General features: G+C 35.4%; 1 protein-coding gene and 1 pseudogene across 7 annotated transcripts in view; one reads left to right on the plus strand and one right to left on the minus strand.

Moving 5' to 3' along the window:
- The window catches only part of LOC143668703 (large ribosomal subunit protein eL32 pseudogene), a 38,941-nt pseudogene extending 26,760 nt beyond the window's left edge, over nucleotides 1-12,181 (minus strand).
- The window catches only part of CDKAL1 (CDKAL1 threonylcarbamoyladenosine tRNA methylthiotransferase), a 689,286-nt gene that overhangs the window by 371,498 nt on the left and 291,907 nt on the right, over nucleotides 1-25,881 (plus strand). The gene's annotated exons all lie outside the window — the stretch shown is intronic.

Raw genomic sequence — 25,881 nt, forward strand, 5'->3', positions numbered from 1 at the left:
TGGAATGGTTTTGGTTGGGGTTTGGCAAGTTGTGATAGGTAGCAATGTCTAACTGAAGTATGCATAAGAGCAAGTAGCCTCTCGACCCTATTGGAATTCTCTCAGCCACTGATAACTTTGTTTGTTATACTTCTTTTCCCCCTTTTCGTCAGAATGGCATTGCTGACTCCCCAGTGCCAGGGCCAGACTCCTCCCTGGGAGTCATCTCCCACTCTGCCAGGGAGACTTTCACACCTGGATGTCATGTCTCACATAGGGAAGAAGGCCATGATTTCACTAAGATCCAGTGTAAATGTAATAGGCTTTTATATTTTAGGTCTAAAAAATGGAAAGCATCAAGAAGATTGAAATGTTCTAAATAAGGGTAACCTAGGTCTTCTAACAGCATTGGTTCATTTGTGCCTGTTTTGGGGTATACTTTGCTCCTAACATAGGTTTACACCATAGTATGATCTCCGTGCTTTCTTGAAGGAAGGACTGCTGGTAATAATTAACAGAAAAGAGGTGATACAAGCAAATGCCTTTCAAGTGGCATGACTTTGAATATGTTTATTAGACTAATGAGTGAGTAAAAGTTTATAATACAATGCATATTTGCTAAATAACCTCACATGATTATATTTTTACCATGCATGTTTTTCGGAGATTGAATCTGCCCTTCAAATATCACAAACATTATCTGATTTAAAATTTTCTCCAGTAAACTTACTTGCAAAAAGGTCATTTTAAAAAGTAAAAATATAATTATAATAATCTTGAACTTTTTGGAAAATAGGATTATGAGTTGGTTATATGTGAGGGACTATACTCCATTAAATAAGTTTGCCTCATTTCCTCCCAATTGGAGAAGTGTAACACTTGATTATTCTTGCACATCACAAAAAGGCATAAAGAAGAATAAAACTGTTAGCAATTCTACTATTTTTCTCTTTGTCTCTCTGGTCATTTTTTTTTTCTATTAATGTGGAATCATTTATTTCTGTCTTGAAATCTGTCAATTTACTTCATGTATTTTGGGGATATGCCAGTAGGTGCATATGTATTTATAATTGCTATTTATTTATTTATTTAATATTTTTGTTGAGAAATGTCCACACACATGCAGTCTAACTGTATTATGCAATCAGTAGCTCACAATATCATCACATAGTTGTGTATTCTTCACCATGACTATTTTAGAATATTTACATCACTCCAGAAAAAGAAATAAAAAGGAAAAAAAAAAGCTCATACATTCCATACTTTTACACCACCACCACCCCCCATTCACTCACAGTATTTGTCTACCCTCTGGTCATTTTTAAGGCATGTAAATACATACCATTTGTTTTTTAACTTTAGCCTGAACACAATAATTCTCCCAGTTATGTAGCTTCTTGGTCTATTTTACTTTTATTCCTGTCCCTAAATATGGTTTTCACATGGGAAGCTACATAAATTGAGGCGAAGTTTTGGGGCATTAGGCCACAGTGATCAGTCTGCCTTCATTGTGTTGGTCCATGTAAGACCTGCCCTAAGCAAGAAGGTCAGCACTTAGTTTTCGTGGGCGTTCCTACCCACCATTGTTGGCCAATAGCAATGTTGGGGTTCCTTCACTTCATGAGTTACATTGTTCATATTATAGAAGTGGCTCCATTTAAATACATGTTCTTAATAATGAAAGTGGTTTTCTGTGAGAACTCAACAAAAACTGATATGTGACTATAAACAGTAGTCATGTGGGGACTGCAGGTAAAGAGAAAAGGGAGAAAGGAAAAAGCATACCATGAGAACAGAATGAGCCAAGGTGTGACATTAGTCTATGACATCACCTGTGCATGTACATTTTGAAAAGGTTAAGGGTAACTAATAGATACGGGAAATGTTGGCATTGGATTTTTAAAAGAACGCTATAGGTTTGCTTCTTCATTATTCATGGAAGACTTAAATTATGATTGGAGAAGTTGCTGTATCTAAACCACTTTTGCTGTATTTATGATTTAATTATTTGCTTTAAAAGCATCTCTGTTGTGAAGATTGAAAACTGTTAATTTTCTTCATGTGGGTGTTTATTTGGTATCAATTTATAGCTCTGTATAGTTAGCATTAGTTACATGTTCTGGCCCAGCATCTTTTTTGAACACTATATTCTGGGGAATCCACCTCCCCAAGACAGAATTCAGAAAAGTAATCTCCTTTGCACTGCAAAGTGACCCAGATTTCATCAACAAACCTAAATTAAGAAGCGTGTTACTTGTAGATGGCCACTCCACACCTGCCGGGGTGCAGCATTTCAGGATTGAATTCTGGGTGTGTCAGGTTTTCTCCTCAGTCCTCTTTGGCAGTGTGTTGGGCATTGTCCTAGAAATTTAATATTGAGCCTCATTCTTAATATCCTTTTAATAAAGTCCTTTATGGTATGATTACTTCAAATCAACTGCTGTCGTTTAAGAACTGAAATAATTCTCAGTACTGTGATGTGAGTCCTTTAGGTTGCCCGGGTTACGTTTGGTCTGGCTGTTACTGTGATGTGGGCAGAGGGCGTGTGCTCAGACCTTGAATGCTGTTATTTCTAGAACTGTAGGTATACTACAGATAAGGAAGGAAGTCGGACTTAGGGGTAAATGAGTACAAACAGGAGCCTACCATAGGACAAGATATGCTAAATGAGATGAAGATAAAGATCAAAGTCAGTGAAAAGAACAGGCTACATTAGATTAAGATTTTATTAACGAGTTGAAATCTGTGCATAATTTTTGCCTTGGTTTTAGAAAATTTTGGATTTCAATACCATTCTTTGATTCTAACATACCTTTGTCATATTTCCAAGATTATAAATCTTTAAATAATTTCAAAGAAATTATTTTTGTCCACTCTATACAGAAGTAATCAGATCAAAATTATTTTTTATGTTTTTTAGGATTATGTACTCCTATCCACAATTCTTTTTAGTTAGTATCGAAATAATGCTGCTGCTATTCTAATTATTAGTAGTCTGTTTGCCCAAGAACACACTTAAAACAAAAAAATGTTTCCAGAAGTTGTGGACCTATGAAACTGTTATTCAGATACTCTTAGGTTGGTAGATTCATCCTTATGTTGAGAGTTTTACTTACCTTTTATATAAAGAAATACAACCCAACAATTTGGTAATAATGGAATTAGGTGTGCATCTTTTTAAATATGATCCAAGCTGCTAGCTCGGCGGCTAATCTTTCTTACGATTCAGATGGTTTTCTAAGTTAAAGCCCCACTCATAGATATGCAGCTATAAAATTTCCTTAAGAAATAAAATATTAGCTTCCATTTAATAAGGACCTACCGGGTTCCATCATTGTGTTAGGATGCTTTATATAAATGATCTTTGAGCCATACAACACCCAGCAAGACGGGCTGTTCTCTTTACAAATGTGTAAAGAAAACTAAGGCTCAGAGAGATCAAGTGACTTGCTCAAGGCTACCTAGGTGTATTTTAAATTGATGTGAAGGGTAATTTTAGAAGAAAGAAGGTACATCTAATTTACCTTAGGAGTCTTTATTTATTCTCAGTCTGATCTCAGAGTCTCCATAGAATGCCCCAGTAACACATCCTAGCAGATATCTATGGAGAATAGTTGTTCTTAACCTCTGGAGCTTTGTGACATGATTTTGCAGGCTAGTTATCTTGAAGTAGCAGGCAGTGCCTACTAAGAATTCCTTCATCGTGTTGCATATGTGAAGTAGCTTCTCATAGATTTGAGCTTTCCTTTCTGTAGTTTCCAGTCTTCCCACATGACTAAAACAGCACACGAGTTAAGAGAGTGCTATGTGGATCATTTAAACCTTCCTTGACTAGTTCCTCAACAATAATAGTTATCTCTACTATGTTCTTCTTTTTTCAGCTTTTCTTCCCCAGCTAATGTATAATGCATACTAATGTATTAATGTATCATGACTGTGAATGAAGTATGCCTTCCAGAGCTGAATCCCCTACCCATATTTTAAATAAAGCATAGTAGAATATTTGAAGAAAATTTAAACTGCTTCTGTGATAAAGATATACATTCTGAGCCAATGCCAGAGAAACAGAATCATATTAAATTTATTTCAATCCTGTGGTGCTACTTGAGGAACAAACTTCGTATTTGAATAAATTACTGCAGTGTATTACTGCACTTACCACAATGAATTGTATATTCAGAATTCAGACATAAAAGAGAGCACTGTAAAAAGTTTTTCTTAACATTTTAGAATATAAAGAAATTTTGGTTTTGAAGCTATTCTTTATTTGGGATTGCTGGGAACTTGGGTGGGGTTTGGGGAGGAATTTAACAGGACATTGAACTCACCCTAGAAATACAGGAGACATAAACAAGAAACATCGTTTTAAAATTTTGAGTCCTTTATAAATCTGTTAGCATATATGTGTATGTGTGGGTGTGTGTGTACATTTTATGGAAAATGACAGGCAACCTGCTATAGTGAAAGGAATGATGAGGTTAACCGAGTGTTGCTTAATTTCCACGTGCATTGCATTCAATATAATCTTCAGTTGTTTGAGTTAAACAGCTACATGCATTTTCTCCTGGAACAGCAAATCTACAGAGTATAAGATCTTAGAATTGGGTTAAGAATAGAGAAATAGATGCTGAATTTTGTACTTTGGTTTTATTTGAGCAATAATGCATCATTTGGGAAGCTTTTATTCATTATAGAAGAGATTGTTTAGTCGTCTGAATAGTGCCCCCAGATTTCCATCACTTACCAAATGGCTCATCATTTAAGCTAAATCCGTATCATTTGAAATGTTCTATTGAAATGAATAGTATAATTTATGTTTAGGGCTCTGTCTTCAGATAGCACCTTAAGTATTAGACATAAAAGTATATATTGGAAGAGGCAGTATTTGACTCAAAAATATTTTCTTAAAGCAAACCGGAAGTTACAGAAGAAAGGTAAAGTGATTTTAAAAGATACTGATGGGGAAAACCATGCATATATACACTCTTAGGTATTGAAAATGTTCAAAATTCTTTTAGAGAAAATTGATTTAGTTACAGACTGACTTATCATGTTAAATAATTAAGTCTCTAGCTTACATTATAAATATTACATTGTGATATTCAGGGATGCACTTATTTATAGACTATGATGTTATAAGAGCAGAAAACTTCAGTACCATGCATGATCAATTTTAGGGCACACTTATTTTCACCTTTTTATGTCTAAATGAGACTGTATCTTATAATTGAGATGATTCTATAATTATTCGAAAGCCTTTTGTTGTTTTTGTTTTTTCAGGTTTAGACATAAAATAGTGTATTTTACATTGTTGGCATCTTAGAATCATTAAAGTCATCATCTTCTAAATGGAAATTACCTGTACATGATATTAATGATAAGAATTGGGATGATACTAAATATCACATATCAGGCCAAAGATATAGGTTAGTACTGTGACATTTTGAAGAATACTTTTGTTTTAGTTTCCTAGGCTGCCTAAAGCAGGTAGCGTGAAATAGTTCACCTTTAGCAATGAGAATTGATTAGCTTACAAGCTGATAGTTTTGAGGTTGTACAATGTCTAAATCAAGGCATTATCAAGGCAATGCTTTCTTCTCAAAGATCAGCTGCTGACCTTCCTTGCATGGAGGTGTCTGCTGGTCTCTCCCTTCTCTTCCAGTTTTCATTCAGCTTCTTGCTTTAGTGGCTTTCTCTCTCTCTGTCTTTGTATTCATTCCATTTATAAATGACTCCAGTAATAAGATTAAGTCCCAGCCTGAATGAGGTGGGTCATATCTTAACTGAAGTAGCCTCATCAAAAGATTCACTTATAATTGGTTCACACCCACAGGAATGGATTAGATTTAAAAACATGTTTTTCTGGGATACATACAGTGTCAGACCACCACAGCTTTCAATCAGTTTTAATTCCCTCTTTTATGGAGTAATGACCCATCTAAAAACGGGGAGGAAAATGAGTGTTATCTAACTAGACACAAATGAAAATCTAGACAAGTTCCAACATATTTTTCCCATCAGACATTTAGAAAAATGAAATCGTACATGTTGCAAAATATTGTACAGAGTTCTGTTAACAGCTTGAGGATGATTTTCTGTGTATGATATCATTAGCCTTGGAACAATACTGCACTCTATTTAGTAAGTGGGATTAAAAACATAAACCATTTGTTTTTGCATGACATCAATGTAGAAGAGATTGGTGGCATCATGAGAATTAAAGAATCTGAATTAGCTGTGGAAGGTTTGGTCAAAAACATCAATACATAGTATGTTGGTTGTTTATGTAGAGAATTGAGGTTTGGCACTAACTTAAAAGGAAAAAAATATCCGGGCAACACGCTTAGATTATGTTAATGTTATGTTCTTGTAAGAATTAACATTACTTTGGGGTATACTATATAAGTACTGAGAAATAATTCTTCTATTATACCCTGGAGAAATTTAGGGAATATGGGTTAGAAAATGAGACCTCTGGGAAAAATTAAAGGAAGTTGAAATAGTTTGATTTGGAGAGAAGAATGAAGAGTTTAGGAGTTATAAGTTGAAAAGGCACCAACTACGCTCCATTTCTGTTGAGAGAGTTAAGAATATAAAGGGCATATAATGTTGAGAGAGGTTGGTTATTAGAACAGTACCAGGAAGAAGAAGGAGCTTCCTTCCTTCATTAGAAATTGTGAATGCAACTTATAATTGCCTCTGATAATAACTATATGTACTCATTTGATAAGTATATAGTGAATGTCTTCCATAGAAAAGTCGAATGCTAAGTGCTGATTCTTCTTTGAATACAAAAAAGAAAAATAAATCAAACCAGAACCTAGATCTGTGACTTTTGTGAAAGAAGTTCACAGATTAAGTGAGACTCACTGAGAATGGAAGACCTATAATGTATCCCTTCTGTGTGGTCATGTGCCAAGATATTATAGGACTGCTCTATAGAGTTAGTCACCCTTTGATGTCAATTAAGCTGATCTTCATATCTAAATATCTTTTGAATATTCCTTAAAAAATGTCAAGAGGACCAAGAGAAGGTTAGTAATGCTGCTCATATTTTCTTTGTCATTATTTACCATGTATTATATACACAGTGTAATCCCACAGCCAACTTTAATTTCATAAGCTATTCATTGTGTTTAAACAGTGCCTTTCTTACATTAAATATTTATGGCAGTCTTTGGGAGAATACATTAAAATGGCAGATGGGGGGTGTTTTAAACATTTCCTTGACTGAATGCAAGGGACCCCCTTGTGAATTTATAGTCTGCTTTCAGAGAAAGTTCACAGTGTCCAGTAATAACCCAAGAAGGCAAAAATTCCACCAATTCCCAACACGGTGATTTCAGAAAGCAATGGCTGCAAACAATCTTCATGCTTCAGCACCTCCCATTTTGAAACTGTTTGCAAGGGCAGTGAAGAATGGTGAACAAAAACATTTACAGTTGTATTGCCTATTAATAATTCAATAGGAATTATTTTATTTTACATTAATATTACATTTTCATTGATTTTTAACCACAGTAGCAAAGATAAGTGGAAAATCAAATTTTTTACTGTATTGGATAGGAAGACATGTCCCAGATTTTAGATTTCTGGGATGTCAAAGATACTTTGAGAATTAGTCCTAGGTTTCTTAAAGGAGAAATATGCTTTTGTGCTTTATTTCCTTTTTACCTTGGTAACTAATAAACCTAAATCCAGGAATGATGGTTATTTCCCCCCCAGAGTAATATCCTAGTTTAAATTTAGAAGAACTATACATCTTTAATTACATTATTTTCTTTAATAGTTTTCTTGACCTTTCGGAGCTTTGCTGTTTATGAAAGTTAAATTTGTGAATTTTAATTAAAATCCTTGCAGATTATTTATTAACTGTATCATTTGACTGTTGATAGTTGAGATGCTTCTTTCTTAGTCAAACTCTGTTTTTCTAAGAGAGCAACTTCTGTTGGTTATAAAAGGGAAATGATTATCTCTGAAAACCTTATTTTAGCTTTAACCAACTGTTTGGGTGAGAGCTTTGAAAGTCTCAAACCAGGGAAATCATGACTATTCTAGTACTTAAGACACTTACCAATGAATAGTGGCCACCTCTCAGCAGATGGAGGGATTATTTTATAGTCAAGCAGATTTTATGGTTGTGTTCGGTGCCATGGCAAGCTGATAATTTCAGAGTTCCTTTAGACTTATATATATTTTTTAAGTATTTATTCAAAAGTTATTTCATGAGGCTGCAAAGAAACTGGTTTTCCAATAGTAAAAATGGTATACTTCATTTAGAATGGTTATATGCACTGACTATCGCATCACATTCAAACATTTAGCCCAGGAGTTTTTCACAGATGTTCTTCCAAGGGTCTGTGAATCCCCTGAAATATCAAGCAAAATATTGTAATTGAATTCTGTTTGTAATGGGGTTCATAGCTTCCATCACTGTCAAGGAGAATTTCTAACATATAAAAGTTGAACTAAATAGCCTGGCTTAAGCGTCTCTATTTTCCAGATAAAGAGACTGAAATCTAGCAAAATCAAGTGATTGGTTTAAAGTGAGATAATACTGAAAGAACTGCAATTAAAATCCTTTTTCCTTTTGTAGACTATCCCTCAGGTTTTCAATAATATTTCAGGATATTGTTCTGAGTTCTTAGCTTGATCTTAGCTTGAGGATGATATCTATAGAAGCTGACTGTTTTAGTCTGTGGGCTGCCAAAGCAATGTACCAGAAATGGGTTGGCTTTTGCAATGGGGATTTATCATCTTAAAAGTGTACGGTTTTGAGACTGAGAAAAATGTCCAAATCAAGGCATCATCAAGTGATACTTCTCCCTGAACACGAGCTGCCCACTATCCTAAACTCCTCTGTTATATGGCAAAGACATGGTGGCATCTGCTGTCCATTTCCTTCTCTTCTGGGTTTCATTGTTTTCAGCTTCTTCTGTGGCTTTCTCTGTCTGAATTTCATCCCTTTATAAAGAACTACAGTAAAAGGATAAGACCCACCCTGAATGAGGTGGATTATATTTCAAAATTCTGCTCAGTAAAAGTTCCTACTTAAAATGAGTTTTCACACCCACAGGTATGGGATAAATTTTAAGCGCATATTTTTCAGGGGTACATATAGCTTCAAACCGTCACATTGGCCAATATTCATGACATCTTCTAAGTGAATATAATCCCCTTCCCCCAACTGTTGACCCTCTGTATGGGAAACTTAACTTTTCCTTCTTCCAAAAGTGATTAGAATAAATCCTGGCTATTCCAGATAGTATGGAGGGTTCCTAAAAGACAGGGGAAAGGATCCCTACTTGAAGGTCCAAGCTTAGTGGGATACCTTTCTTGAGTAGATGGTGGCAACAGATGGCTTGATTCCTGAGCTGGGTTTTCATTGGGAGCACTCCAGGTCTTCTCTGGGGAGGTGGCACATAAAAGTTTTTTCCCATTTTCCTGGCATCAAAGGCTAGCTTTGAGTGCCACTCGATGGAGGAGAAAAGGGAAGGGAGAACTCTGAGGAATAAGGATGGCCCTGGCCAGAGCAGTAGTCAGAAAGGTAAGGTGAGAAGGCAGTGAGGTGGGGAAGGTCTCAACAGGAGCACCCATTCACAAGGAAGGAGTTCAAAAGGAAGCACAGCAGGTAGTATTTTGTCTTCTGTATTTTGATGTTACTAGCAGTGATTTCTGCTTTACACTTGTCTTTTTCTTTTACGTTCGTAATTGTCAGAATGGTTCTTTTGTTCTTAGCAGGCAAGATACAGTCTAATTTAATATTTTGAGTTTTAATTTTTGCTAGCTGACGTCAGCACTGAAGATCTGACACCTGTCCGTCTCAAAAGTCAGTGGCAAGTGTGTTCTTCCTGCTGGGTTGCTGGTGGCCCCTTACACACAGCCAGGGGCTGACTTGAGTCACCTGGTCCAAGGAATATAAGAAAAAAAAGACTTGGCACGGTATATTTCTTAAAAGGTGTCAGCACCTGGTTTACAATTTTAGTACTTGTTTAAATACTCCGAAAATGTATTTTTCATTTTCCTTTAACTTTGTCTTATCTTCATAAAGTTGGTTTACTAAGAGAGTTCTTTATCAAGTTGATTTGGATTTTCTGGATCAAAGTATAAAGTGATTTCTGGACATCTTTCTTATCAAAAAGTACCGAAAAAAGCTGCATTAAAACAAATCTAATTTTAAAAACACTTAATGAGTTAAAAAGCAGACTCAAATCACACTAATGAAAGCTATTTAAGAGAAGTTCAGTTGAAGTAGTTTTAAGCATTTATTTCATTGCTTAACTCCTTGACTGTTAACACCCATAAACGTGAATTTGAAAAAAATTAACTTGTTTTTGAACTCTATAAAAAGTATTTTTTTTTCTTTTAATTAACTTTATTGTTTTTTAAAGCCCTGAATCAAGCTCTGTTTCTGTGCTTGGGTAGTTCCCATTTGCTAATGGGGCAATTTCTGCATATAGGTCTGAACAGGCTATGCCACAATTATCCTTTTTATTGTAACTTTACTGTCAAAGAAGTAGTTTTCTTTTCCAAATGGAAATTCCAGAGTAACTCACATGCCTTAGTAAACATGTTGTCATTTCCTATTTCCAAAAGCAGTTGCCCCTGGTCCAGCAGACAAAACCCACTTTGAGACCTGGAATAGCTCTGCATCCCCTTTATCATTACTTTGGTATTACAGGTATTGATGACAATTGCTACCATTTGTGTTTGTGTGCCAGGCTGATTGTGAACTGCTTTCTATGGATTATCTAATTTAATTTGTACAACAAGCCTGTGAGGTAGGTAGTATGATTATCTGTATCTCAGAGTAGAAGAAACGTAAACACAGGGAGAAGTAGTTAACCTAGCCAAGACTACATAGCTGGTAAATGGTACACCTGGAATTCTAATCCCGACTGAGTCTAAAGCCTAGTCCAACAGTAACCACTGTTCTGTACTGGTATATAGCAATGTATATTTACTGAGATATTTGCAGTGCTTTTGTAGTTGCTCTTCATTTTTGCAGCCACTTCAACTTATGCTGAAGTGGCCACATATACTAATTGGTCTTGTGCCAGGTATCAGGTGCTGAATTCTTTACTGACAAAGAACTGTCACTGAATTGTAACAGTTCAGTTCCACTATGCCCATTTTGCAAACAAGACTTAGGGACTTTAATGTGCTCATGGTCACTGAACTAGTAAAAGGCAGACATCAGAGATAGTGAACCAGGCCTGGCAGCTGGCTCTTTCCAAGGGAAGCTCTTCTATTGCTGGGTAAGAACTGCAGCAAGCCACCCAAAGGGATTAAAGTGCAGTTAAGCTCTTTTTAGAACATGTATTCGTATTTGTCTCCATGGCATCTGATTACTTTTAGAACATGCCACAAAATGATTTCCTACCCACAATAATATTGGGAATTTTCATTTTGGAAAAAAAAAAGGGTCTTGCAGAGAAGGTTAAATATTTGAAGCATTTCCCTCCTTTTGCTCCACGTTTTTCCTTCCTTAGGCAAACATTAGTTGAGTACTTATATGCTAAGAGCTGGAAGCACCAAAATGAATAAAACAAATACTTACTTGAAAGAACCTCAAAATATTTTTTGAATACCTACTGCATACTACTTCCGTTGAGGTTTACAAGAAAAGGAGTAAAAATTCATAAACTCTTTAGTGGGTTGATTTAAGAGTTGTGTATTACCTCCCACAATTTTAATACATGCCTCAAACATCCAGTTCTTTCTCTGTACTTTAGCATCCACATATATCTTACATAAGTCTAGCTTTTGAATCATACTTATCTCTCCTAGTTCTTTGTTTCTTTCAACTATAGGCAAAACCTGTACATCAAAGTGACACATGAACCACTTGCAGGCTATTTTTGACAATCTAGAGCCTCTGTTCATTTTGGGGATCAATAACTGGCAAGCGTGAAAACGGTATGAGCCTTAACCAAATACAAGGAGGGAATGTAAAGAAATTTCAAAGGTATGGAGATATTTCCTGTGTTGCAGATTTTGATAACTGTGTTTTAATTGTGACTGTTGTTGTTGTTTGCTCTCATGAGCCTGAAGGCAGCGCTTCTCTAAGGGTGGTAATCTGGGCCACCAGGGTACGTATGTGGTGTCAGTCACTACTGCAGCCTATGGACTACCCTACCACCTGCTTGGATCTGACGTGCTTCACAGGTGATTGCCAAGTACAGCAGCGCTTCTGACCCATCGCCCTAGCAGTCTTATTGGTTTGTATTTAAGCATAAGCAGAGGAGAGTCTGGTTTCCGACTCTCCGATATCAGAGATTATACAGTGGTACTTGATGACGTGTGAACTCTAAAGATGTCTCCTTAGGACTTTGTAAATCAAGTTAGACAGGGCCATCTGGCCTAAAGCCCTATCTTCTTACAGAAGGGGGTTTCTTCCATGTGTTTAGGATGAGCCCAGACTCACCTAAAATCAAATTCCAGAGGACCGAAAATCTTACTTCTCAGAGAATCTATTTTCCCAACCAAGTCCAAATATGTATACTTAGTGAAAATGGAGGGAGGGTATATTCTACTTAGTTCCAAAGGTACCCTTTTTCTGATGAATTCATGAATCCTCGTATCAAAGAATTTGGGCCCCTTAGCAAACAGTCTTAGCTTTTATTACATGTTTGCTATGAGCCAATTAATAATACAAGGTGATTATTACTTATCCCCAGGTCAATTAAATAATTTGCCCAAAGACATCAAGTTGATCAGCAGAGAAGCTAAGAATCCAAACCTGGTTGGCTGAATTTCAAAAATTATACATGTCTTTCCAAGAAGAGCCAGAGACCATAGATAGTGCTTTCCAATTTGAATCACAGAAAGCCCATTCCATGACGCTCCTACCTCTTTTCAAAACAATAATCAGCAGAGTAGCTTTGAATGATAGGAATTTCTTCAGCTATCCTAAAGAAAGAGGGGACTTTTCCTTTCTGAATCTAAGTATTTTCTTTACCTGTGAGAATACTGTACTTTTTGCCTCAGGGCAATAGATAATTGTTTTGGCTTTAAAGGTCGTTCCTTCTGGCTCTTACAGGATTAGAATAAACAGAGATAATGTTTATGTCAACAGTGTTATTTAGCCAAATAGATGACACTGTCAATTTGAAAGCTGGTGGTAGCTGACTGCAAGAAAGTGATGAGATGAGTTATTTATGAACTAAAGCTAGAGATTCAAAATTAGGAATGCTTTTGCAACTGTAACTTTAGCACATTTGCCTGACTGCTATAATGTATTCACTGTAAAGTCTAGAAACCCTATATGACTGGCAGTTGCCTTAGGCAGAAATCTTTTACTGATGCAAGGAGATAAAAGTAATTAAGCTACATGTAGACTGATGGGTAATTAAATCCATGTGAAGCATTTTGTAACTAATTGCTATGTTCTAATCACAGATTGCTTTCTGTTTGTCAAGGTAAGTGTATATAATTACACAGTCCTTATTTTCTGTAATCTGAAATCATCCCAGTTGGGTGAATATTTTTAAGCACTCCAAAACCTTAGAATATTTGGTGTGTTTCTTGCATACAGGTAATTTGCATATTTTGTAATTTGAGGCCCTTTTATAATAAAATAGCCTTAACGTCACTGATAGCAGTTCTGTGGTCAATAGAGATTTCTCTAATCTAGGCTCATTGTTTTGAAATTTTATGTTTTTAATAGTATAGGCTAGTTATTTACTGAATGTTAGTAATGTTTAGAGCATTTTATGCAGCATGGTTCTGGTCATAGTGTTTAGAAAAGACCAAGGATCAGTATGTGGATTTTAAAAGAAGCATTTCAATTGACACCGGAGCTAGACTACATAATACAGCTTTGGGGGTTGGTGAGTCTCAGTATAAGGAACCTGTGTGATTCAAGGCATGAATGTAATTATATGACATATTGATGCATTATAAGAAAGGCTTCTCTAGAGAGAGGGGACTAGAGGGCATTTCATCTCTCAGGGGAGCAGAATTTTAAATGCAGACCCCTTCACAGCATGATTCTTTATACAAGTAGCCTCTGCCTCAGTGTGCTTCTCAAACACAGGACCTGTGTCTTATTCATTTGCCCAGCACGAGGATTCCACTTAGTTACAGTTTGTGGAATGACTGTAAGTAACATGTTGACCAATAGGGAATCAAAGATCCCTTTAGGCAGCTTATCTTCATTTGTGAAGTTCCTTTTCTTACTTTATTCGTTGGATTGGGAGGCTGTTTTCTGACCTTTAAGAGGTTTATAAAACCATTGCATTAAAAAATAAAAACCTATATTTAATTCTGCTTTATATATACTTTATGAAGTGAAATGTTTAAAATCATTGTTTGGCTAATGACTTTTTATAGCCTTGCAATTTATAATGAATGTTCTTTAACTTTGGTTTTCTCTAAGTGGGAACTGTTATGAGAGGCATGGTTTTCTAAGACTAATTGTAAGTATATTTGTTAGAGAGTCAGTACTTTCCCCCTGATTCTTCCCACTTCCACCCCAACTATTTAAGGCGCCCAGGTGGATTCATATTCTAGCAGACACTACCCATTCTTCCCTGTGTGCATCTGTGCAGAGCCTGCCAGCAATAGAATGGCTGGTTTTCAGTTCTGTGTTATGGTGATTCCTTTACAACACTGAGTCTCATCCCATAATTTCTCAGTGTAGATAATTTTTTTCAGTGTAGATAATAGTATAGATGTAATAAAGTTTACCTTCATTTATATCTGTGTTTAATACCTTTTTCCCAATACCTGCTGACATTATCTTTTTCACATCTCCCTGGACCACTGCTTTTGTGGTTATACTTGCCTATTTTGTAAACATTTACTTTGAAAATTTTCTGTACATTTATTTTTTTTTAATTCTGTGTCATAGCTGTGTCATCAGTTTTATTCACATTCCTTGGGACAATTCACGTGGGGCTCAGTGGAGGCTGCTTAATACTTTTGATGATGATAATGGTAGTACTGTGGCACTACATTCCACAATGTAGTCTTTTAGTTTGCATTTGCAAATATGGTACTTAGAAAATCTCTTTTTATTATGTAACATGGGAAGCTTCTTATCTAGAGAAAAATGTTTTCATTTGTTGGATGTTTTAATAAGATGACAATTTTTAGAAGCATCTAACCTTAGCTACTTTAAATTAGTATCCTTTGGCTCTGTGCCGAGAGAAATCGATTCTTGATTTGCTTTAGACATTGACTTGGTCGGGCCTGACCTACCTAAGTTTTTTTTTTTTTTTAGAATAATTGTGGATTTACAGAACAATCGTGCAAAATACAGGGTCCCCGTACACCACCCCATCACCACCACCTTGCACTGGTGTGGAACATTTATTACAACTGATTATAGCACATTTTTATAATTTTACTATTAATTAAAGAATATGGCTTAACCTACGGTTCACTGTTTGTATCATATACTTTCATGGATTTATTTTTAAAATTTTTATTTGTCATCATATATACAATCTAACATTTTCCCTTATATTCGCATTCGAATATATTTTCAGTGCTGGGTAATTGCATTCACAATGTTGTGCTACCATCACTAGCATCCATTACCAAAATATTTGCATCATTCCAGATAGAAACCATGTTCACTGCAAGTCTTAACTTTCCATCCCCTATCTCCACCCTATCCCCTGATATTTTAGATTACGACTCTGTGAGTTTGCTTATGTGAATTGTTTCAAATTAGTGAGATCATAGACTATTTGTACTTTTGTGTCAAGCTTATTTTGCTCCATATGATGTCTTCGAGTTCATCCATGTTGTTGCATATATCAGGACATCATTTTTATGGTTGAATAATGTTGCATTATACGTATATAATTTTATTTATCCATCCATCATTTGATGGACACAGGTTGCTTCCATCTTTTGGCTCTTGTGAATGGTGCCATTATGAACACCAATGTGCAAATACCTGTTTGAGGAACTGTTTCAATTCTTTTGGCTAGTAGTGGGATTGCCAGGTTATAAGGTAGTTCTGTACTTAGCTTTCTAAGGAACCACGAAGTTGTATTCCATAACGGCTGTACCATTTTGCATTGCCACCAGAAATGAATGACTGTCCTGATTTCTCCCCATCCTCTCCAACACATGTTGTTTTTTGTGAAATAAACATGTATACAAAGGAAAGAAAGAAAAACTAATAATTTTCAAAATACATTTCAACAGATAGTTGCAGAACAGATCCCAGAGTTTGTTATGGGCTGCCATTCCACTATTTCAGATCCTTCCTTCTACCTGCTCCAAAACACCAGAGACCAGAATATCAATATAATGATTTGACAGTCCCATTCATTTGATAAATCCCATTTTCTCTGTTATACCTCCTCCTTCTCCTTTGAACCTTCTCCCAATCTATAGGGATCTTTAGGCAATGCCTCTTCTGACTTTTTCATGTTGAGAAGGGGTGACAACCCTAAAGAATAGGCGATTATAATTAATTGATAATCTTGGAGAGACCAGTCCCCCTGGGTTTCAGGAAATTACCGGTTCTTGGAAAGCAAACTTAGTGCATGAAACTTTTATAGAGTCTCAGATGTTAAGGGTTAATAGGAGTGATATTGGTAGGGGATTAGCAACCATGGCAATTAGCACTATCTAATTGAAGCTTGCATAAGAGTAGCCTCCAGAACAGCCTCTCAACTCTATTTGATCTCTCTTAGCTGCTGATGTCTTATTTTATTACACTTATTTTCCCCCTTTTGGCAAGGAAGATGCCATCAATCCCACGGTGTCAGGGCCAGACTCATCCCTGAGAGTCACCGTTACATGTTGTCAGGGAAATTGTCACCTCTGAATGTCATGTCCCATGTAGGGGAGAAGGCAATGATCTTCCTTGCGGAGTTGGACTTAGACTAAGGAGAGGCCACATTTGTGCAACAAAGAGGCTTCCTGGAAACAACTCTTGGGCCTCATTAGAGATAATCTAAGCTTGTCCACTGCAGAAATAAGTCTCATAAGGGCAAGCCTCAAAATCAAGGGCCAGGCCTATTTTCTTGGGCCTCTCCAATGGTTGAGAGGTTATGCAGGATTTCCTGCATTTGAAATGTCTCCAGGTAGTACATTAAGCTATACAGAGTTACAAGACCTTGTTCCCTTTCTGGAGTTTGGGTTATTTAAATGAGCTATCCAGACAGGTTGATTTAGAATGTGTGTTAAGAAAATTTAGGCTCTAGATAAAATAAACCTGTCTGCCTTTGGTCTCAAACAGTAGGCGTAGATCTAGAGCACATAACTAGTATCTTTTATACCGTATTTTGATTTACCTTAGTCCCAGCCAGATTGGCTTCATTTTTATTTCTAACTGAGACCTGATCTCTTTTTCAGTTACTTTAATTGTAATGTATATAGCTGTGCTAATTTTCAGGGCTGCAGCACTCCATTTCTGGGTCTTAGGTGTCACAGAGTTATTCACAGTTCCAGGGAAATAGCAGCTGATATATGTATGTAGCTCAGTATCTCAGAATCTAGAGCTACACCTAAACTTCAGACTAAGTGTGGCAGCTATAAAGATTTACAGTCTAGGCTCCAATTTTCTTGTATTTTCTAAAAGACACCTTAGCATATTTGTTCTTTTGTTTCTGGCTTATTTTGCACAACACATTGTCCCCAAGGTATTCAGTTTGTTTTGTGCCTCCTGACTTCCTTCCTTTTTGTAGCTGTACCATAGTCCATCATATACATGAGACCTGGGTTTGATTCCTGGCCCATGCTCTTCCCCCCACCCCCCAAAAAAGTAAAAAGATTTATTTAACCCAGTGTATCCAAAATATAATCAATTTCTACATCTAATAAATATAAAAATTCTTAATGAGATATTTAATTTTTTTTTCATACTGTGTCTTTGAAACCTGCATTTAATGCATATCCCAACTTGGACTAATTACATTTCAGGTGCTCAGTAACCACATGTGGCTGGTGGCAATCATATGACATAGGACAGGTTTATTTAATGCATCTCATATGGTTTTTGGTTTTCTTCAGTCATTTCTTATTTCTATTGCTACTAAAGCTTGCTTTCTTTTAAGATTTTTGTTGTTACTTTTTAAATTGTCATAATTTAAGCCAAAGTTTTATGGTTGTTCTGTTCATATCACTGAATGGCATGAAAAAAATTATGTTAGAGTTCCTTCCTAGAAGTTAAGAAATTAATTCTAATCTCTGCTCTGCTGTTGTTTTTATTGTATGACCTTGGCTAGGTTGCTTATCCTTTCTTATCTGCAGAGTCTGTGTTTGTAAAATAAAGAGGATAAAATCTTTTGTTTTTTTTTCTAACCAGCTAATTTTGATTTTTAAAAGTCATCTTTGAATTTGTTATTTAAATATATTAATTAATTAATAATTTAAATGTATTGATTAGTCACCCTAATGTACATTGTGCTAGACAATAGCCCCAAAAAGCTATCTCATGGAATCTAATTTTTTGTTAGTGAACCATGGTGAGTGGCCTGCTGAAAGACCATGAAGAGAGAGAAAAGTAGACTAAATTTGCTTTCAGATACAAAATTCTTAAGAGCTTACATCATATCTGGGTACAAATTGGGCTAATTGGGGTCAAGGAAAAGAGGGAGGTCACCTGAGTGTTAAGATTGTTGTTTTTATTTTTAAGTCTCTCTAACCCACTATATTTTTTCATTCCTTGAAAAGTTGTATTATTGATAGTGAGAAATTATCAGGTTTTCTCTCTTGAGATAGTTATTTTTAAAAGGCGTTCTTTTTACCCCTGGGCTAAGGGAGGGTTAACATTCTGTTTTTAAATACTGAATATTAGCTCTCTAGACTAGATTCCCATAGAAGAATTTAATAAAGATCATTCCACTTAATTATGCTTATAGGCCCACTTATTTTAAAACACACTGACCTTCATTGGTTGATTTAGCTTCTTTCTAAGTGTTTTGTGAATTAGAAAAAAGATGGCCTTTACTAAATTTCATTAACACATGAGTTAATATTTTAACATAAAAAACTATAGAAACTAATATAGTAAAAAGAGTTATCAACTACTAAACTATATCAAATCCTAACATTCTATTATATTCACTTCAGACTTTAAAAAAAAAAGCATGTTAAAGGGGAAGATGGCAAAGTAGGGAGCTTCAAGATTCAGTTTGTCCTCCAGGGCAGTTAGTAAACTGCAAAGAACTGTCTGAAACAGCTGTTCAGAGTCCAGAAGAAAACTGGACAGCATCCAGGGAAGAGCAGAAGGAAGAGACTGATAAACTCAGTGGAGATCTGTGAATAGATCTGTCTGCACTGTGAAGGCTGGTACCCAACCCCCACTCTCACAACATCCTGCCTCAGGATCCAGCCCCTGGTTGGAAATGAAAGCTCTCTTCCCCTAGAACAGCAGGGGTTGGGGGACACAGACAAATACCGATCACTTTGCATACCTTTTGTTCCTCAAACTCAGATTGCTGGTTGCCAACTCTGAGGGCAGCAATAGTTTGAACCCACCCACCCAGGACAAAAAGCAGGCAGCAGCCTCTGTTTCCACACTGCTCCGATCAGGGGTGGCAGTGGGGGTAATTTAGAGAGACAGTGCATTCATAAGAATGCTGGGAACAGTTTGCTTAAGGGCAACTATTCTCCAAGAAAAGGCTGATGAAGTGGTGCATGGCCCAGGACTATTCATAGCTTTTGATTAGAAGGTTCAAATCACTGGATCCTGACTGTGAGCTGTAGTTTCAACCTGCCCTGGACAAAAGCTGCTGGCAGCCTGTTTTAACCATGCCTCCTCCAGAGGCAGAGTTGGTTGAGGTTTAAGGCGTAGTCTTGAGAGAAGCTGATTTACAGAGTAATCTCATCAAGATTTATTAGATGCCTAGACAGGAACAAAAAATTGCAGGCCATACTAAGAAACAAGAAGATATGGCAAAATCACAGGAACAAACTAAAGTTTCAGAGGAGACACCGAATTTATAACAATTAATCAAAGATGTTCTAACAAATCTCCTAAATCCATTGGAGACACCGAATTTATAACAATTAATCAAAGATGTTCTAACAAATCTCCTAAATCCATTCAAGATGATGAAGGAAATGAAAATAAGGCTAAAGAAATAAACAATATTAATAAAACACTGTGTGAGCACATAGAAGACTTTGGAAATATGAAAAACATAAATGATGGGAATGAAAGACAATAGAAAAGATTAAAAATCAAGAGGCATTCAGAAGCAGAGTTGAACAAGTAGAAGAATGAATCAGTGAGCTAGAAGACAGGACTGTTGAAATTTTATAGACAAAAGAACAGATAGAGGAAGGAATGGGAAAAACTGAGCAGGATCTCAGGGACTTGAATGACAGCTTGAAGTGCATAAACATACACATCATGGGTGTTCCAATAGAAGAAGAGAAGGGGAAAGCAGCAGAAAGAATACTTGAGAGAATAATAGCCAAGCATTTCCCAACTCTTATGAAAGGACATAGATATACATGTCAATGTACAATGTACTCCCAGCACAATAAATCTTAATAGGTGTACTCTGAGACACATACCAATCAGAATGTCAAACACCAAAGATAAGGAGAAAATCCTGAAACAGCAAGAGAAAAGCAGTTCATCACATACAAGCCAAATGCAATGAGACTGAGTTAAGATTTCTCATCAGAAACCATGGAGATGAAAAGACTGTGGTATGATATATTGGAGATATTGAAAGAGAAAAACAGCCAGCCAAAAATTCTTTATCTGGTAAAACTGTCCTTCAAAAATGAGGGAGAGTTTAAATAGTCGCATATAAACAGAAACCGAGAGAGTTAAATAATGAAGAGTGAAAAATAAGATAGGACATATAAAAAAACAAGGATAATAGATGAAGTAAATACTGCCTCTACAGTAATATCATTGAATGTTAAAGGATTAAACTCCCCAATGAAAAGACGAAGATCGGCAGAATGGTTTTAAAAATTGTAATCCATCTATATGCTATGTACAAAAGACTCACCTTAAACCCAAGGACACAAATAGGTTGAAAGTAAAATATTGAAAAAGATATTCCATGGAAATAGTAAACAAAAATGTTATGAGGTAGCTATACTAATATCAGACAAAATAGACTTTAAAACTGTTATATGAAAGAAAAAAGGATGCCAAATTTTTAAAAAAGGGACTATCAACCAAGATAAAATAACAATCACAAATATTTATGCACCTAACTAGGATGCCCTGAAATACATGAAGCAAACACTGAAAAACCGAAGAGAGAAATAGATGTGTCTGCAATAATAGTTGGAGACTTCAATGCACCTGTCTCATCAATACGTAGAACATCTAGACAGAGGATCAATAAGAAAACAGAGAACTTGAATACTATGATAAATGAACTAGACCTAATAGACATATATGGAACATTTCACCCTCAAACAGCAGGATATATATTCTTCTCAGGTGCTCATGGATCTTTCTCCAGGATAGACAACATGTTGGTCACAAAAGAAGTCTCAATAAATTTTAAAAGGTTGAAATTATACAGAGTACTTTCTCTGACCATAATGGAATAAAGATAGAAATTGATAAAAGATGGAGAACCAGAAGATACACAAATATGTGAGGTTAAACCATACAGTCTTCATCATTCAGTCAAAGAAGAAATTGCAAGAGAAATCAGTCAATGTCTTGAGATGAATAAACATGAGAACACAACACATCAAATTGTATGCAATGCAGTGTAGGCAGTGCTGAGTGAGAAATTTATACATCTAAATGCTAACATTAAAAAAGAAGAAACAGCTAAAATCGAAGACCTAACTGCACACCTGGAGTGATAGAAAAAGAACAGCAAACTAATCTCAAAGCAAGAAGAAGGAAAGAAATAACATGGATTAGAACAGAAACAAATAAAATTGAGAATTAAATCACAATAGCCAGAATCAACAAAATCAAAAGTTGGTTCTTTGAGAAGATCAATAAAATTAACAAACCCTTAGCTAGACTGACAAAGGAAAAAAGAGAAGATGCAAAATAAATAAAATTAGAAATGAAAGGAGGACGTTACTACTGACCCCACAGAAATGAAAAGGATCGGAAGAGGATTCTGTGAACAACTGTATGCCAACAAATTAAGCGATTTTTTTAGATGAAATGGACAAATTCCTAGAAACATACAAACAATGTACACTGTCTTTAAAAGAAAGAGAAACTCAAAAGACTAATTACAAGTAAAGAGACTCATCTAAAACTGTTAATATATCTCAATAAAAGTGCTTTAAAAGTTGGATATATAGTAATCTGATTACCCATCATGCTTCTAAAAGAATCTAAGGAGATAACTGGATATATATTGGTTAAATTGTAAGCATTTTTTAAGTGAGTAAATGTCTTTCTTGGCTCATAGTTATAACTTGTGACGAGAAAGGGAAAATGTTTCTAAAATGAAATCCTCTAATAAATTAGTTCTAATTTTCTTATTTTGTTTAAATGCTTATGAACAATATAAGTGAAAAGTAATCATTGTTATATAATTAATACTGATATTTTTACTTTTTTCAGTATTGTGGAAATATGTTAAGGCTTTCTCAACCATTGATTATATGTTTTGGATGGTTTATATAGTGTGAATATATCTTAATAAAATTGCCAAAAAAAAAAAAAAAGGTTTCCTGAAACTTGATTAAATAACTGATTTGAAATTAATCAATTCATAAGATGTTCTTTCCCTTTTAAGATGTTATTGTCTTTGGCATTTTAGGGAAAGTACGCCTTGGTAAATTGATATGACATCATTCTCTCTCTACTGGCGTGCAACCTCTGGTTTTCTAAGTGCCTTCTCAACAATTTGTTGTTTTCACACTTTTCCTTCTTAGCTTATTTTAAATAAAATCTCTTAAGACTCAAAAAAAAAACCATAAGTACAGATAATGTTGAAGTCTCCTGTTTGTATTCCTCCGTGTTTCCGTTGTACTCCTCCTTTGGAATTAATGACTAACCTAGATTTGTTATAATTCCCACTGTTTCCTTGTTCCTTCTTTCCTCTTTTCCTACTTTCTTTTGTATTATTATGATTCTGTTTTATCTCTGCTATTGGCTTTCAGCTGTCATTTTTGTTATGTATATGTTTGGTTGTTTTTTTTAAATTATTGTTGTCTTTTTGCTTGCTGTGTTTTAAATACACACTCTTATCAAAACTTTCATATGATATACTGTGTCCGTTATAGTGTAAGAATCTTACAATCGTACTTCCATTTCTTCCTGTCCTTTTGCTGTTGTTGCCTTTTTTTTTTCACGGATACCATAAACTCCACAATATGCTGTTATTTTTTGGTTTAAACTATAAATTATGTTTTAGAGAGGTTGAAAAATTAGAAAAATTGTCTTTTTTTATACCCACACATTGACCATTTCTGATATATGTTCTTTCTTTTATTTATTATCTGGTGTTTTCCTTTCCACATGGTTATCATTTTACTTCTGCTTGAAGATCTTGGTTTTTCTTTAGGTTGAGATCTGCAGGCAATGAATTCTCTCAGCTTTGTTTTCCTGAAAAATCCATATTTATCCCTCAGGTTTGGTGGCTGTTTTCATTGAATACAAAATTCTAGGTTGACTCCTTTTCAACATTTTGAGTTTGTCTTTCTATCGCCTTCTGGTTGGCAATGTTTCTGATGAATCTAATATCATTCTTATCTTTGTACCAATGTAAGTACAATGTCTCCCTGCCCTAGCTCCTTGGAAGATTTTCTGTTTATTACCACTAGTTGTTAGCAATTTCTGTGTAGTATGTCTTGTTGTGATTTTATGTTTTTTTTTTTCTGCTTGGTTGATTGAATTTCTTGAATCTTTGAGTTTATGGTTTCTTCAAATTTGGAAAATATTTGACCATTATTTCAGAGAATCTTAGTATGCATATGTTAGTCTGCTTGGTATTGTTCTGTTCATTTTTATTCTGTGTTCTTTTCTCTTTGCTTCTTTTTGGATTACTAGATCTTCAGGTTTACCTCTAGAAGTTCCAGTATGGTCTTAAGAAAATAGATATTTTGGGGGGACCATGGTGGCTTAGCAGGCAAGAATGCTTGCCTGCCATGCCAGAAGACCTGGGTTTGATTCCCTGTGCCTGCCCATGTAAAAAAAAAAAAAATACGTGGAAGAAAATAGATATTTTTTAACTTTGTGCGTATTTTCTGCTACCTTTTCAAACACGTGTTCCATGTTAACAATAACTATTATATTGTCCTTCAGCTGATTCCATCATCTCCACAATTTCTCAGTCTTTTCCTATGGACTGATTTTTTTCCTAGTCATAACCATAGTCAGTATTTTCTTTTTTGTAAGCATGCTTGATAATTTTGGATTGGATGCCAGACGTTTTGAATTTCTGCTTGCTGAGCACTAGATTTTGTTTTGTTCCCCAAAAGAGTGTTGGGCTTAGTTCTGTCATATAGTTAGGTTATTTGAAACGAATTTGATCCTTTTGAAGCTTTCTTTTTAGCTCTGTTGGTATGTATCCAGAGCAGTTTTTAGAGTAACACTAATTTTTCACATCATCAAAGACTCCATCTATTAATCCAATGCTACTCCATGTATAGCAAGGCCTTTCATTTGGTTAGTGAAAACCTGAACTGTTCTCTGTCCAATTTGATCTTTAAGAATTGTTTGGCCTCCTGCTTTCCTGTGATTCTTTCCACAGTCTTGGAATTTAGTTTCCTCCATTCACACACGGAACAGTACTCATCCAAAAACCTCTGCTGTCTTTGGAGCCCTGTTTTGTGTGGCTCTCTCCATTCTGATATTTTATGCTGTAAATTAATAGCTTTCTTGGCCTTCTTGAACCCTAATCTCTGTCTCCATAACTCAGCAAGTTCCTTGTGTTCTGTTTGATTTCTGCCTCTCTGCAGTGTGGCCTGGAAAATGCCTCTGGGGGTAAGATGGGCAGTTCTTGGACTGCTCATCTTGTTTGTTTGCTTCTTTCAAGAATCACAGTCCTGTACTGTTTGTTGTTCCTTGTCTAATTACTGTTTTTCATCTATTTTGTCAAGTTTTCTAGGTGTTTGTAGCATTAAGGCAATTCCTATAACAGCTAATCCATCATGGAAAGAAATGGAAGTCCTCACTATATTTACTTTTTTTTTTTCGACATGGGCAGGCACCAGGAATCGAACCTGAGTCTCCAGCATGGCAGGTGAGAACTCTACCTGCTGAGCCACCGTGGCCCACCCCGACTATATTTATTTTTAATTTAATTTTTGATTTGCCATTAATATGGCCAGAGTCAATAGTTTATACTGGACATTACATATTTCTCCATAGAAATAGATACATTGATAGAATTTTGATTTTAGTAAAGATTTGGTGAATTAAACTATAGAATTGGTTATTGATATATATGCTGTTCTATTCTTAACAGGTATTAAAATCACCTTTTATTAATGTGACTTTTAAGTGTTCATAGTACTTTGTTCTTAGAAATTTTAAATTGGAGACATAGCTTATTATTAAATCCTTGATCTCTGGTGTATCCTATTCTGATAATTTTTCTTTTTCTCAAGGAATAACCATCAAGCTGTTTCATGAAACTTCCCAACTTTTAGATATTTCTTTGTCCTAGAACTTAACTTTTAACCCATCTTATAGAAACAATGGTTCTCCCTGCTTTTTGTTTCTCTACTTCTTTTCACCAGAAAGAATAATTATCTTTTGATCTCTGCTTCTTCAGACTTGGCACAAGTTATACTTCCAAGATTGTTTTACCTTACCCACATTTTGGTGAGCTGCCAGTAAAATAGTTAAAAAGTGTAAAACCGAGCTGAATTATAGTTATCATCATAGTTATTGTGGTAAAATATATGTAATGTAAAATTCACCATTTTAAGTGTATAATTCAGTAGCATTAATTCATTCATAATGTTATACAACCATCACCATTATCTATTTCCAAATCTTTTTCATCACCCTGAACAGAAATTCTCTAT

This window comes from Tamandua tetradactyla, chromosome 25 (genome assembly GCF_023851605.1).
Source record: "Tamandua tetradactyla isolate mTamTet1 chromosome 25, mTamTet1.pri, whole genome shotgun sequence".
NCBI lineage: Eukaryota > Metazoa > Chordata > Mammalia > Pilosa > Myrmecophagidae > Tamandua > Tamandua tetradactyla.